Source organism: Mirounga angustirostris, unplaced genomic scaffold, assembly GCF_029215605.1.
Source record: "Mirounga angustirostris isolate CCGP_5_RB_7025 unplaced genomic scaffold, mMirAng1.0.hap1 SCAF_13, whole genome shotgun sequence".
Lineage (NCBI taxonomy): Eukaryota > Metazoa > Chordata > Mammalia > Carnivora > Phocidae > Mirounga > Mirounga angustirostris.
This window is the reverse complement of record NW_026991721.1, coordinates 101,909,390-101,923,639: the sequence shown is the minus strand read 5'-3', so window position 1 is coordinate 101,923,639 and position 14,250 is coordinate 101,909,390. Positions and strand designations below refer to the sequence as shown.

Sequence of the window (14,250 nt, the reverse complement as noted above, 5' to 3'; positions counted from 1 at the left end):
TCTCAAGAAGAGGGAAGTTTTTACTTACTCTTCTCCTCCAGAAATTAACTCAGACGTCTGCTCCTCAACCAAACCGAGTGACTTGAACCCTGGGACTCTTTCATGTTCATGTGCATATCCATAAGCCCTATCACAATGCTAGGCATGTGGCAAGTAATTGTCGATTAAATCAATAATCAAACAGTAGAGGAGCATCACAGATGTGAAGCTATGCCTGTGATCTCTGGTTCTTCATGAGAAAACGAAACAGAATTATCTAACAAAAAGAACACAGAGAGCTATGTCTGCAAACCTATATAAAACTGTATCAGTGCAGATTACACACATCTATGTGTATGTTTGTATACAGAAGGAAACAGGTTGATTTCAAATCAGTTATTTCTGTGTATAAAACCAACAGCCTCTTTTTTTTGTTGTTCTTTTTACACGATCAAGGAAACCTGAATGTGTAGCTATTTTTAAAATACACTCAAGGCTCCCCCAAGCAAATGGTCTCCCACTAAATTAGTAAATGAGTAATGGTAATGAGATTACTCTGAGAATAGCACATGTCAGAAAACTGTACTGCTCACGAACACGAAACCAGCAACCAAGCCTTTTAGGAAATCTTACTCTGCTATTGCACAAGCACATCTATTCAGCCCAAGGCCAAATATCTAATAGATCCCTGATTTTTATGAACAGAAGTAAAAATTTAGACAATGCTTAAAGGCAAAGCCTTCCTACCTTTCTCTGGGATCTGTGCTGGGAATAGAAATAAGAGAATGAGAAGAAATATGGTGTGTCCCTTGTTGTTTTGAGAGACAAAGAGAAAAAGGCAGTGCTTGCTAAGTAAAAAGGGTCTAATTATGGTGTCAGTCAGTGCTGTAGAAATCTAAACCCACTCCTCTTTGGGCCTCCTGCCTCTGTCCTCCTATATCCTCCTGAACTCCCGTGTCTCCTTCTCCTTACGGAAGATTTGTGAGGACAGGAGTCATTGTTTACCACACATTTGATCCCAGGGACCTGGTGCCATCTGAGGCTTTAGTAAATGTTTATCAAATAATCTTGGCTTTTCCTAAAAGCATTAAGCCAATTGTGATAAACTCCCCCGTGGTTAAGAGTAGACTTGCAAGAACAGAGCACAAAAATAATCAATAGCTACACACCCTCTCTTCTGACTAGAATGTCAATTCCACAAAAACAGGAAGCTGGTCTTACTCATGGCAGTAACCCCAACATGCACCCCCATAGGCATTTGTTGAGTAAATGCATGGCCTCACTCTTAATCCTTTGAGGAAATTCCACTCAGTAACATAGTTTTATCATGATGAATCCTTGACATTATCACTCCCCCAATTCACTTTGTTTGCTCAGAATTTGCCTGCTGGCTTCCTGCACTCGATTCACTCTCTATAGATGCTGTAACGATGACTGCAAATTGCACAACATAGAAGAACACTCTTCATTATCACATGGCTCCGTGGGTCCCATGTCCAGGTGGGCTCAGAGCCTCTGCTGAAATCACTGTGTCAGCCAGGCTGGAGGCTCTGGGGGAGAATCCACTTCAGGCTCATTCAGGTTGTTGGCAGAATCCAGTCCCACGTGGTAGTAAGACTGCGTCCTCATTTCCTTGCTGGTTGTTGACCGAGGATCACACTCAGCTTCTAAAGTCACCCACATTCCCTGGCTCATAAACCCTTTCATCTTCAGAGTCAACAATGACGAGTCCTTCTCACACCTCGAATTTCTTTGGGCTCCCCATCTGCCTCACATCTCCTGCCTTCTTCTTTTGTCACATCTTTGCCCTACTCTTCTGCTTCTAAGGGTTCATGTGGTTACAGTGGGCCTCTCATAATTGCCTGTCTTAATTCACGTGGGCTGCTATAGTAAAATCACCCTAGACTGAGAGGCCCAAGCAACAAATATTCATTTCTTACATTTTTGGATGCTGGAAAACTCAAGATCAAGGCCCCGGGAGATGCCGTGTCTAGGGTGGACTTGCTTCCTAGTTCACAGACAACAGTCTTCTTGCTGTGTCCCCACAGAGCAGAAAGGGGTCTCTTTCATACGGGCTCAGATACCATCATGAGGCTCCATTCTTGTGACCTCGTCACCTCCCAAAGGCCTCCCTCTAACACCATCACTCTGAGCAGTAGGATTTCAAAATGTGAATTTTGGGGAGCACAAACATTCAGTTCATAACACTCCCCATTTTAAGGTCAGGAACCTTAATAATTAGGAACCTTAATTCCATCTGCAAAATCCCTTCACAACAGTACTGAGATTAGTGTTTGAATAACTGTGTAATGGGAATTCGGGAGGACTTCTTTAGAACTCTATGACACTGGGAGTGAGCAAACAAAGAAAATGCAGGGGTGCCTGGCTGGCTCAGTCATTAGAACATGTGACTCTTTGATCTCAGGGATATGAGTTCGAGCCCCATGTTGGACGTAGAGATTACTTAAAAGAAAAAAAAAAAAAAAAGAAAACGCCACAGACAGAAGCCAGTCTGTATATAACCTCATCTCAGAAGCAACTTCTTGTTTCTTCTGTCATTTTCTGTTTGCTAGAAGCAAGTCAATGAGCCCAGCTCCTGCTCAAGGGGAAGGGACACACAGGCCTTGAGTACTAGTAGGCAGGGATCATTGGGGACTGTCTTAGAGGCTGCCTACCACAGAAGGGGAAAGTAATTACACTTTATTGTGACACGGCTGTTAAGAGCACTTGTATAATCATAATAATGTAAATGCTGAATATACTGGATGATGTAAATAAAATGATCAACATCATACTGAGAGGAAAAGGTTATACAGTAGATAAATGTGTTTGGTGAGAGTGGAGGGACGAAAGAAAGCTAAATCCTCATAGTCAATCATGAGGAGTCAATATAAAATAGGTTTAAATAGCAGATCAAGGCAAAGCACTAAGTCTGTTATTTAAAGATAAGAAGGTGAAATGCCAAATAACCAGGTGAAAGAAGTGAAAGTGCTTCTGGGATGGTGAATGTGAGCATGAGGGGCTGCTCACGGAGAAGCCTTATGGGCCTCCTTGACTCTACACCACGTGTGCATATCACTTTGATTGAAAGAACGGGGAACTGGGGGGCGGGGGATGACAAAAAATGAGCACACAGAGCTTTCTCACAGAAAATTATGAAATTATTTGCATCCAGTGAAAACAATGTAATGCATCACTAGCCAAGATGGAAAATCTTGGGCCCAAGCAACACTAAACAGGACGCAGAGAATGAAAAGACACGCTGTCCAGCTCGGTGGAGTACCCGAGATCTGTCCAACCGCACACTGAAGCCAGCCTGCCCCACCCTTGAGGCCTGTGACAAGTGGCCAGAAATGCCAGCCCAGAACCTGCCTCTGTTGGCAACCACCCTCGTTCTCTGGTCTGGCTTAGCTGCTGCCTGAGGCTTGGTTTTATTTCTAGATATCAGCCCCACTTTCGGCCTTTGGAAGTATTTTTATGTTAATTTTACAGCTTTGGGTTATTGGAGAGACACTTAAGTCTGTTCCTGAGCCAAGCCCATTGCCACCGTAAGACCTTGCTCTTCTGCAGAAATGTACTCTGACCACATCATCTTCTGGCTGACCCCTCATTGGGGTTCATGTCTCATCCAAATGTTTCCTTCTCAGAGGCTTTCCCTGTGGCAGAGTGGACCCACGCTGGAGGTACACCCTGCCACAGCTCCCATCCGTGTTGTTCACCTCTCCCCATCTCGTTTTATTCATAGCATTTGTCAGAATGTGAAATGACCTTGTTCGCTTACTTTTGCCCCTTTGTTTTATTTCCCATGGCATCCCTGAAGCCCACAGCAAGTATCTGGTATCTATCAGTTACCCAATAGATAATTGTTGACTGGAAAAATGGATTGTGTAGTATATTCATTAGTATTTTCTGCAATAATGCGGCATAACAAATCATCCTAAAATTCAATGTCTTAAAACAATGAGCATTTCTTTCTTGCCCATGGATCTATGGGTTTGCTTGAGTTCAGCTGATCTTGGATGAGCTTGGCTGGGCTTGGCTCCAAGCTGGGGGTTGGGCACCATGTGCTTCCTCATTCTTCTTAGACTAGAGGCTACCTAGGTCATATTCTTCTCTCAGTACACCACTGGAAAACAATAAGGCGAGCAAAATGATGCCATGCTTCCTGAAGCTTTGGCTGCAACTGGCACACTATTACTTCTGGGCACATTGCACTGGTCACAGCCAGTCCCATGAGCAACCCAACAGCAATGAGGTTGGAAAGTAGACTCTGCCCACTATTATTCAGGATTATGACACTGAATTAAAAACAAATATACAGATAGGAATGTCTGTGTTATTGCTGCTGATTAAATATTAATGTGTCACAGAATAGTAAAGCTATAAAGAATTTGATCTTGTCCAACCACTTCATTTTGCAGAAGAGAAAATAGACCCAGAGAAGGGAGAGCAAGAGAACACCTTGAGTTCTATGGCAAAGGGGTGGACCTTTAATCCTAGGAAAGGGGAGGGGAGGATTAAGATAAATTATTCAATCTGATCTGCATGAACGAATACAAGAATGAATTGGACTGACAGAAAGGAGCCAGTAGAGAGAGAAACTGAAGATGCAGGAGAAAAAGCAAGGTCTTGGAGAAGGCAGGGGATGATACAACCAAATGTGTCAATGGAAGATGGGCCTTGGAAAGGAAGGATCCTGCCAGAAGGGAGGAGAGATTGAGTAGGTGTATGGACAGATTCCTAGGTTTTAAGGAAGGAAAAATAAGAGTTGGAAGAGTTCAGGTCTGTGATGTAAAGTACAACACTTCACTGCATGCTGTCCCATAACGAGCCAACAATAACACCATCAAGTGTAAGGTGATTGGTGATGGGCTCCCAGATCCCAGAACTCCCAGCTGGCTACCCCACTTCACAGCATTGTGGGAGGGTATTATAGTCTGTAGGGCACCAACCTGTAGTCAGCACAAAGTCCATGAGTGCAAGCATCGTTCCACTGGTGTGACCTCGTTTTCCACACTGAAGTGGGTGTTGGAATCATTTGCTGAGAGTGAAGGCAGCAAGGGTTGGAAAGGTGGCTTCTGGCAAATGATGAAGGTTTGGAATTCTATCTAAGGGAAAAGGGGGGAAAGTGACCAAAATCACCTAGAGAATTGACCACCAACAGAGGGCCGGCTGCACTGAGATGAGACCACAAATCGAAGCAGTATCCACACTCATGGTGGGATGATTTCCTCTAGCACTCCTCCCTTCAACCGTTTCTGGAGTGCTTTCTAAAGGCCATGAGAAACAGTTCCTAGTTCCAAACAGATTATCATCGAATCAATACATCTATAAAATGACTTAATGACTAGGGAAAGGGCTCTGTCATAAGTCAGAACCCAAAACTAAAAACTAAAGCATGGATTCATGCAAATGTAACCTTTGTGTCTCATCTGCCTGCACCAAATGTCACTGCCATTTGATTTTCTAATAAATTACAGACATATACCGCGTTTAAATGCAAAGTTTAATGAAGTCAATAAAATATGAGCATAAAGCAGTAGAATTTAAACTCCATTCCTGTCCTTTACTACCTAATTGAGAGATACATGTCATTTACCTTGACATAATATTTTCGCAAAAGCCCTTAAAAGAGTTTCGGCTGCAATATTCCAAAAGGATCCCTGCCGACCACTATTATTTATGATAAACACACGTATATAGATAGAAACATCTACATTGTTGCTGCTTTTTAACTAGTAAGTGTTAGTGTCACAGAATAAGAAAACTGTAAAGAACCTTCCTCTGGTCCAACCATCTCATTTATAGATGAGACAAAAGACATGAGGAAATGAAATGAATTCTTTTTCAGAGGGCACACAACAAATTAGAGGCACAACAGAAATGAATCTCAAATGTCCTTTTCTTCCCCCACTCCGGGGGCATTCTGGGGCACCAGCTGGTTCCTAACTGGTGCTTGGCAGTCTTGCCACGCAAGCGCTGCGGGTTGCCAGGACAGAGAAAGAAAAGAAAGGCGCCGGAGGACTAGTTGGGCACAGTGACATTCTCTGTTCACACCATCAGAGGAGGCCACGGGAAGCAGCCCCGCCCCCTGGAAGCCGACCAGCACATGTCTGCTGTGGTAGGTGCGGGGTCAACGCCGGACCCTCTGGAGGAACAACAGAAGCAGGGAGTCTGCGGCTCAAAGAGGCTTTCTGGCAAGCAGTGGGTATCCCAGCTAAAAACTTGAGTGAATATGGCCGGTGTGAGGGAGCACAAAGTGTCATTTGCCTCACTTTGGAACCTTTATGAGGTCACTCAGTGCTTAGCTACGAGACAGCCAGCACGCCGTCCGCCCTCATCTTCGCAGACAGGGATGCAGACTGGTGAAGGGATGCTAGTGGGCTCTTTAATCATCTGATTTCCATCCTCTGCAAACGCCCTGTCTTAGTCCATGTCTGCTGCTACAATAAAATATTACAGACTGAGTCGCTTATAAACAACAGAAATTTATTTCTCACAGTTCTGGAGGCTGGGAAGTCCAGGAACATGGCCCCAGCAGATTTGCTCTTTGGTAAAGGGCCCAGTTTCTGGCTCATAGACAGCACCTTCTTGCTGTGTCCTCGCATGGTGGGAGGCGAGCAAGTGTCTGTCTACCAGAGGCACAAATTCCATTCATGATGCTCCAGCCTCATGACCTAATCACCTCCCCAAGGCCCCACCTCCTAATTCCCTCGCACTGGGCGTTAGGATTTCAACATATGAATTTCTAAACATCAGAGGTATTATATAAAAGATAACCATTTCTAAAATACTATGAAAATGTTACGGGGTGGGGTCATGAGAGGTCTTTTTTATTTAACTTTAAACAATATTTGTTAACTCTGTTGGAGAAGACAAGGAAATTACTGCGTCGCACTTCCTTCCTCTTCCTCCCTTCTTCCTACCTCAGTTATCTTCCGTTATGTAACAAATTACCCCAGACTTGGTGGTTTAAACAACAGAAATGTATTCATTTACTGTTCTGGAAGCCAGAAGTCCAAAATCAGTTTCAAAATCAAGTCCAACATCAAGGTGTCTGCAGGGCCACCCTCTCTGGAGGCTCTGGGAGGGATTCCTTGCCTTGCTTCTCCCAGCTTCTGGAGGCTGCAGCTTTCCTGGGGACATGGCCGCGTCATTCCAGTCTCCGTCTCTGTGGTCCCATGGCTTCTCCTCATCTGCCCTGTGTGCCAGTCTCTCTGTCCTATAAGAATATATGTGACTGAGTGCAGGCCCTACCCAGATAATGGACATGATCTCTCCACCCTAACAGCCTGCATGTAATCACATCTAAAAAGTCCTTTTGGCCATTTAAGGCAGCAGTCCCAGGTTGCAGAATTAAGACATGACTAACCTTTCCGAGGCATGATTCAGCTTAACACCGTTCACTTATTCCTGTTCCAACAAGTGATGGTTTGTAATAGTCACATTCTCTTCTGTCTTTGCAATCCACACGTTTTCTTAGTTCCACATTTAAGTAGATCGGATGTCCACTGCCAGGCCTTTATCTTCACTTCTCCGTTTCTGAATTCTGACTTTTGATTCATCCCTTAGTCACTAGCTATTGTTATGCTCTGATTCATTGATTTCGGCCCTTAGACCCATCACATCTTTCCCCTTTGGTGGTTTCATTTTGCTCTGTTATCCTTTGCTACAATTTCTGAAACTGTCGATCTCTAGCTTGTTTGTTTTCATCTGTGTTGTTTTCTCATAATTTTTAGAGCTATAAATCTCACTCAGTACTGCTTTAGCTGGGTCCACACATTTCACATGTGTTTTCATTTGTTCGGTTTTAAGTACCTTGTGATTTTTCTTGTGGTTTTCCTCTTTCACCAGAGTTATTTTGTAATGCATTTACATTTTGCTTAATTTAGGAGTTTCTGAAAGGGATATGTTTAAATGTGTTGATGTTAAGTACGGTTTTGTTTATTTTCCCCCATAGTTCTGTTTGTGGCTTTTACTTTAGCCTATATTGTAAGGTGCATATATGTTTCTAATTAGCTTCTTGATCTATTGTTTTTTTACATTCCACTTTTCCCTTATAATATTTTCCCCTTGAATTCCACCTTTAATATCAAAATTGCTATCAGAATTTTGTCTAGTTTGTATTTCTCCATACATTTATTTTCGAGTTTTCTGTATCCTTCAGTTTTAAATGTGTTTCTTCTAAAAAGGTATATTCATAGAACATGGTTTTTATTTTTTTCTTTCTTTTTTTTAATTTTATTATGTTATGTTAATCACCATACATTACATCATTAGTTTTTGATGTAGTGTTCCATGATTCATTGTTTGCGTATAACACCCAGTGCTCCATGCAATACGTGCCCTCTTTACTACCCATCACCAGGCTAACCCATCCTCCCACCCTCCTCCCCTCTAGAACCTTCAGTTTGTTTTTCAGAGTCCATCATCTCTCATGGTTCATCTCCCCCTCCGATTTCCCCCCCTTCATTTTTCCCTTCCTACTTTTTTTTCTTTTTTAACATATAATGTATTATTTGTTTCAGAGGTACAGATCTGAGATTCAACAGTCTTGCACAATTCACAGCACTCACCATAGCACATACCCTCCCCAATGTCTATCACCCAGCCACCCCATCCCTCCTACCGCCCCCCAGTCAAGCAACCCTCAGTTTGTTTCCTGAGATTAAGAATTCCTCATATCAGTAAGGTCATATGATACATGTCTTTCTCTGATTGACTTATTTTGCTCAGCATAACACTGTCCAGTTCCATCCACGTCGTTGCAAATGGCAAGATCTCATTCCTTTTGATGGCTGCATAATATTCCATTGTGTGTGTATATATGTGTGTATATGTATATATATATATATATATATATATATATGTATGTGTATATATATATATATATATATACACATATACCACATCTTCTTTATCCATTCATCTGTCGATGGACATCTTGGCTCTTTCCACAGTTTGGCTATTGTGGACATGGCTGCTATAAACACTGGGGTGCACGTACCCCTTCGGATCACTACATTTGTATCTTTGGGGTAAATATCCAGTAGTGCAATTGCTGGGTCATATGGTAGCTCTGTTTTCAACTTTTTGAGGAACCTCCATACTTAGAACATGCTTTTTAAATGAACCTTTTAAACTCTGTCTTTTGTTCGGTAAGTTAAACTCATTTGCATTTATTATTATTTGTATATTAGAATGTATTCCCCCCACATTTTTCATATTTTCTATTTACCATACTTTCTTTCTACTTCCCTTTTCTCTTTTCCTGCCCTTCAAAAAATAGATAGGGTTCTCTTCTCCTGATTTGAAAGTTGCACATTCTATTTTTATTATTTAATGATTATGCCCAATTTAAGATCAAAAGTTGTATTTACATTTATCTTCCGATTTCTTAAATTATTAATGTCAACATCCACTACATAAATAAAACAAGTACTTTGAAGATATAAATTATTATTAAATGTTTGGCATGTTAGGACCATGAATCCAGTTGTGTGTGGTATAGTTTATTCATTTCATAGTCTTTTTTTTTTTTGGTAGTACCTAATAGCTGTATTTCCCTGGTTAGTAATATGAAATGAGAGGAGGAGCCAAACTCTTGTTCCTAGTTGGTGTGCCTCTCCTTGTGTGCTTGGAGAAGAAATGGGCATGTGGCCAAAGTGGAAGACCCTGGTTCCACAACCTGACTCTCCCCATCATTTTCTGTACCGCTCCTCTCCCCTGCCCCCAATGAGAAGTTTTCTACCTTGACTTCTGTCATTCCCTAGCCCTAAACAAACATGAAGGGGTGGGTGAAGTAAAGGCCCAGCACCACCCACCACCCTGCTGTCCGACTGTCGTGTTCCTCTCAGCACCGTGAGCACCCACATTGGTCCCGATGTTGCCTGTGGACCCAGGCAGCACTGGGCCGGCACCGAGGAGAATTTTTGTTTTTATGTTTGTTTTTGGCTTGGGCTTTGTTTTTTAGTCCACCAGTGAAGACACAGACAAAGGTCCTCAAATGTAAGGTGGGAGGAGAAAGAGACACAACTGGGAAGCTCCCCAGCTCCACCCCCATTTGCTGGTGCCTCCTCCAACTCACCTGCTGCTCTCTCCCCCCTGGGGAAACAACCACTCCCTATCTCCCTAGGGATGGCCCAGTGTTTAATGTTAAATTTTCGGATTCATATACTTCCTTGCTACTTCCATGGCATCTCTAAGATTGAGTTCAGAGAAGGAACCAGAAGTAATCATTCTTACACCTTCTCCTTTTCATTGTGGGTGAGCTCCTCTAAAGTGTATACATGTTCCTTAATGTTGAACTTGGTTATGATTTTTCTGATAATTTTTATTGCATCTGATGTGACTGTTGTCTTTTAAAGTTTTCCCTTTTAATTTCCATTTCCTTCCTGATCTCTGACAAATTGGTATTTCACATTTTCTGCCATCTTATAATTTGTCAGGTGTCAAAAGACTGTAAGAGAAATCAAAAGCATAAATCGGTGGATTTGGAAGAATATGTGATGAGTCGGGAAAAGCATTCCCATTCTGGGATCTCATTAAGATTCCCTGGGTTAGGGCGCCTGGGTGGCTTAAGCGTCTGCCTTCGGCTCAGATCATGATTCCAGGGTCCTGGGATCGAGCCCCGCATCGGGCTCCCTGCTTGGCAGGAAACCTGCTTCTCCCTCTCCCACTCCCCCTGCTCATATTCCCTCTCTTGCTATGTCTCTCTCTGTCAAATAAATAAAATCTTTAAAAAAAAAAAAAAAAGATTCCCTGGGTTAGGTTAGGAAGAGAGAGTCTGAGAGGTAGCAAGATTTGTGTAGAACTTGTGGGTGTCTGAAAAAAAGAAGCTTGACAAGCAAATGATAGCACCTCCAAACAGGATTCAGGAATCTAAGAGGGGAACCCAGACCCTGGGAGACACAGATCCAGAGGAGAAAGTCTGGGTGCTGTGTCAGCAAAGCCTGGCCCAAGCTGCCTTACAGAATGTCCTTGTCCTACTGGGCCCTGAAAGCAGTTGAGAAATCCTGGACGGCCAAGAGCGGCAGAAGGTTGTCGGGGTCCCAGGCAGTTCCACAGGGGGTCTGGTGGCCTGGCATGGAACTAGAGCTTCAGATTAAATTCCTGGCACTTGAGAGGGAGCAAGGAGATTCTAGGAACCTAAACAGTCTTGCTGGTAGGAACATGCAACAGCTAGTCAGCAATCTACAGAGACCGATCACGGACAAACACAATACAAATAAGGACAAGGCACAGCATCATCCACCCCCAGCCCAGAACTCAGGCGCAAATCCAGGGCAAGGGACAGGGGCGGCTCAAATCAAATGAAACTGAGTACCACGGTCTCAGTGGCATGGAGGCTCACCATAGGAATTGCTTTCTGTTCTACAAACTCAGATTTTTTTTCCTGCCCCTTGATTGGTGCTCTGAGATTATCCTATGTGGCCTGGATAATGTGGTCTGCCACATATGGGAAGCACTTCCTTATGCCTCAGCTAACTCCCTCTAAGGAGAAGGCAACAATCTCTCCTCAGCTTGAATTCCAAAGCTGCAGGGATTAAATCCTATTGGTCAAAGGAAGTCTGTGTTTCTTTCTATGTAACTATCAACGTAACTGTACTAGATCCTCTTTATTCGGCCAAAATAGGAAGAACGAGCCTTTTTAAAAAGTATAATTCAATGCAGAAGTTAAGATAACCCCTGGGTGATGCCTTTGAGTTCAATAAAGCCTTCAGACCCTTAGTAGAAGAGGAAGAGCTATGAGGAGAAGGCTGGCAAAGCCGTGAAAGCTTGCAGTGGTGACTTGGAGGGACACAAGGTTGCATGTGCCGCTCATTTCATTCCTACCTTAGGTGACATTTGGGGCACTTATGAAATGTGTGGCATTTTGCATACACTTTGCATACAGTTATTCATTTATTCCTTACACAAACTGTGAGCTAGTGACTATTAACCCCACCGATGGCTCAGGAATTCACTGGTAGAGACAAAGTGACTGATGCTGGTCCAGAGGGGTCGATGACCCACCCAGGTCTGCAGGCCTCCTAAGACTCTTTTCTTAACCATTCAGCTCATCTGCCAGCCCAGTAGGGCTTCCCCCCCCCCCTTCCCCCAGTTCAAATTATCCCAACAAATGCAATGTAAAAGAAAACTATCCGGTTACTCAGGGACACAATCCTTGAAAATGTATTTATAATTCAGGAAGAGGAGGCAGGGGAGGGCATTCTCTCCTAACCATGGTAAGCAATCTGTTCAGTTTCCAAAGCAAGAAGTTTGATTTTTCTTTTTATCTGGTTTTTATGTTCAGGGGAATATAAATGTCAGGAATCAAGCATCCCCTCTGGATGATGGAGTAATAAATAACTTTCATACCATTTTGCACAGATGCTGTAACTAAATTAAGACCAGGAAAGATATAAACAACTACAGCAACAGACCAATGATGAATCTATTTTTAAGAGCAACTGTTAAATTAGAAAGATTGGTCAAATTAAAAAACTTAGAAGGAAATAATTTAGGCATCAATTCTAAGAAATTCAAAGGAGATCCAGAGCTTGAGTAAGTGAGCAATCCACTCGGCCCAGAAAGGGCTGAAATCATTTCCCCGTGTTTAGCAAAATACCGATTAGTTTTAAGGCATTAAGGAGACTTTATACCTTGGAAGACTTAAAATATTACTGGGAATAGAAGAAAGTATTTCTGAAATAATAAAAAGTGTATACTGTAAATAAAAAACAATATAAAGAATAATATCACTTATCAGTCCTTAAGGAAATTCATACTTAAAACTGAGATAAAAATTTATCCTAAATTGATTCAATTTTATCAATTTAGCTAATATTTTGAACCATTCCAACACAGTGATACCACTCCCGGGTATTTATCCTAAAGTAAATAAATACAAAAATATCAGTAACAACAAATGTTCAGTGAAGCATTATTTAGTAATAGCAATATACTGAAAATGGAATCAAAACAAAGGAAACTAATAATTTGCTCAGTAACCATTATTTGTCACACGTTATCTGGGTACTTTACTTAGGTTATTATATTTAACATAATAATCTAAGTATGCTTTTCCTAACTAGGAAATGATATCAAAGAGGTTAAGTTATCTGTGAAAGATTAGACACACGCAGAGGATTTAATATTTAGTTAAGATACACACATACATAATTGCCTCTATGGTATAATGAAATACATAAAATTATATTTACAAATGGGCATTGAATAGAAGATGCAGACTGCTGATATTTGGTAGAGTAGTGGCATCATGACTGCCTTTCTGTGGTTTTAAAATTTTCCCTATTCATTTGGGGCACTTATCATTTATTCAAGAATACTTACTGAATGCCTACATCAATGAGCAAAATAAAATTCATGTCCTTGTGGAGATTACATTCTAGTAGGGGAGAGAAATAATGGATAAATATATACATACATTACATGAAATCAATTATTGATAAATACTGTAAAGAAAATAAATCAGGGTGTAAGGACTGAGAGTGCTAGGTTACTCTTTTTAGCAATCATGGCCAAGGAAGTCCTCCTTGATGAGATGGCCTTTGCACAGTGAGTGCAAGGGAGTAAACCACATGGAAATATGGAAGAGCATGATAGGCATGTACAAAGGCCCTGAGGTTGAACTAGAATGCCATACAGACATTATTTAAAAGATACAGGGCGAAGTTCATGTAGTAATGTTAAGTAGAAATAGAATAAGTAAAAAGGCTACAAAATTATAACCATTACCTAACGATTATGTAAAAAAGCACACAAAAAAGAAAGACATTAAAGTTAAAAGTGATGGGGAGTTATCTTGGTATGAATGTGGCTTTTGAGCTCTAGATCCAGACTGCCTGGGTTCAAATCTTAGCTTTGTGCTCTCAGGAAATTTACATAGCTTTTCCGTGCCTTATCTGTGAAAGTGGGGGTAATAATAATAATAGTATTGCTTACAGGTACTTTAGTGTTGTTGAGAGGTGTAGTGGGCAGAATAATATGCCTATAATGTGTCCACATTCTAATCCCTGGAAACCAAGTGTGTTACCTTATATAGCAGAGGAAAATTAAGTTGCAGATGGAATTAAGGTTGCTAATCAGCTGGCCTTCAAATAGGGAGGTTATGTGGGGTTATGAGCTGGGCCCAGTACAATCAAGAGGATCCTCAAAAGTGGAAGATGGAGGTAGAAGAAGGGAGTCAGGGGGAGAGATGTGACAACAAAAACAGTGTTAGAGAGATGCCATGTGGCTGACTTTCAAGGAAGAAGCCATGAGCCTAGG

General features: G+C 41.8%; 1 protein-coding gene across 11 annotated transcripts in view; it reads left to right on the top strand.

The window, feature by feature from the left end:
• POU2AF2 (POU class 2 homeobox associating factor 2) overlaps window positions 1-14,250 on the top strand; it is a 497,177-nt gene that overhangs the window by 349,074 nt on the left and 133,853 nt on the right. The window lies entirely within an intron of this gene.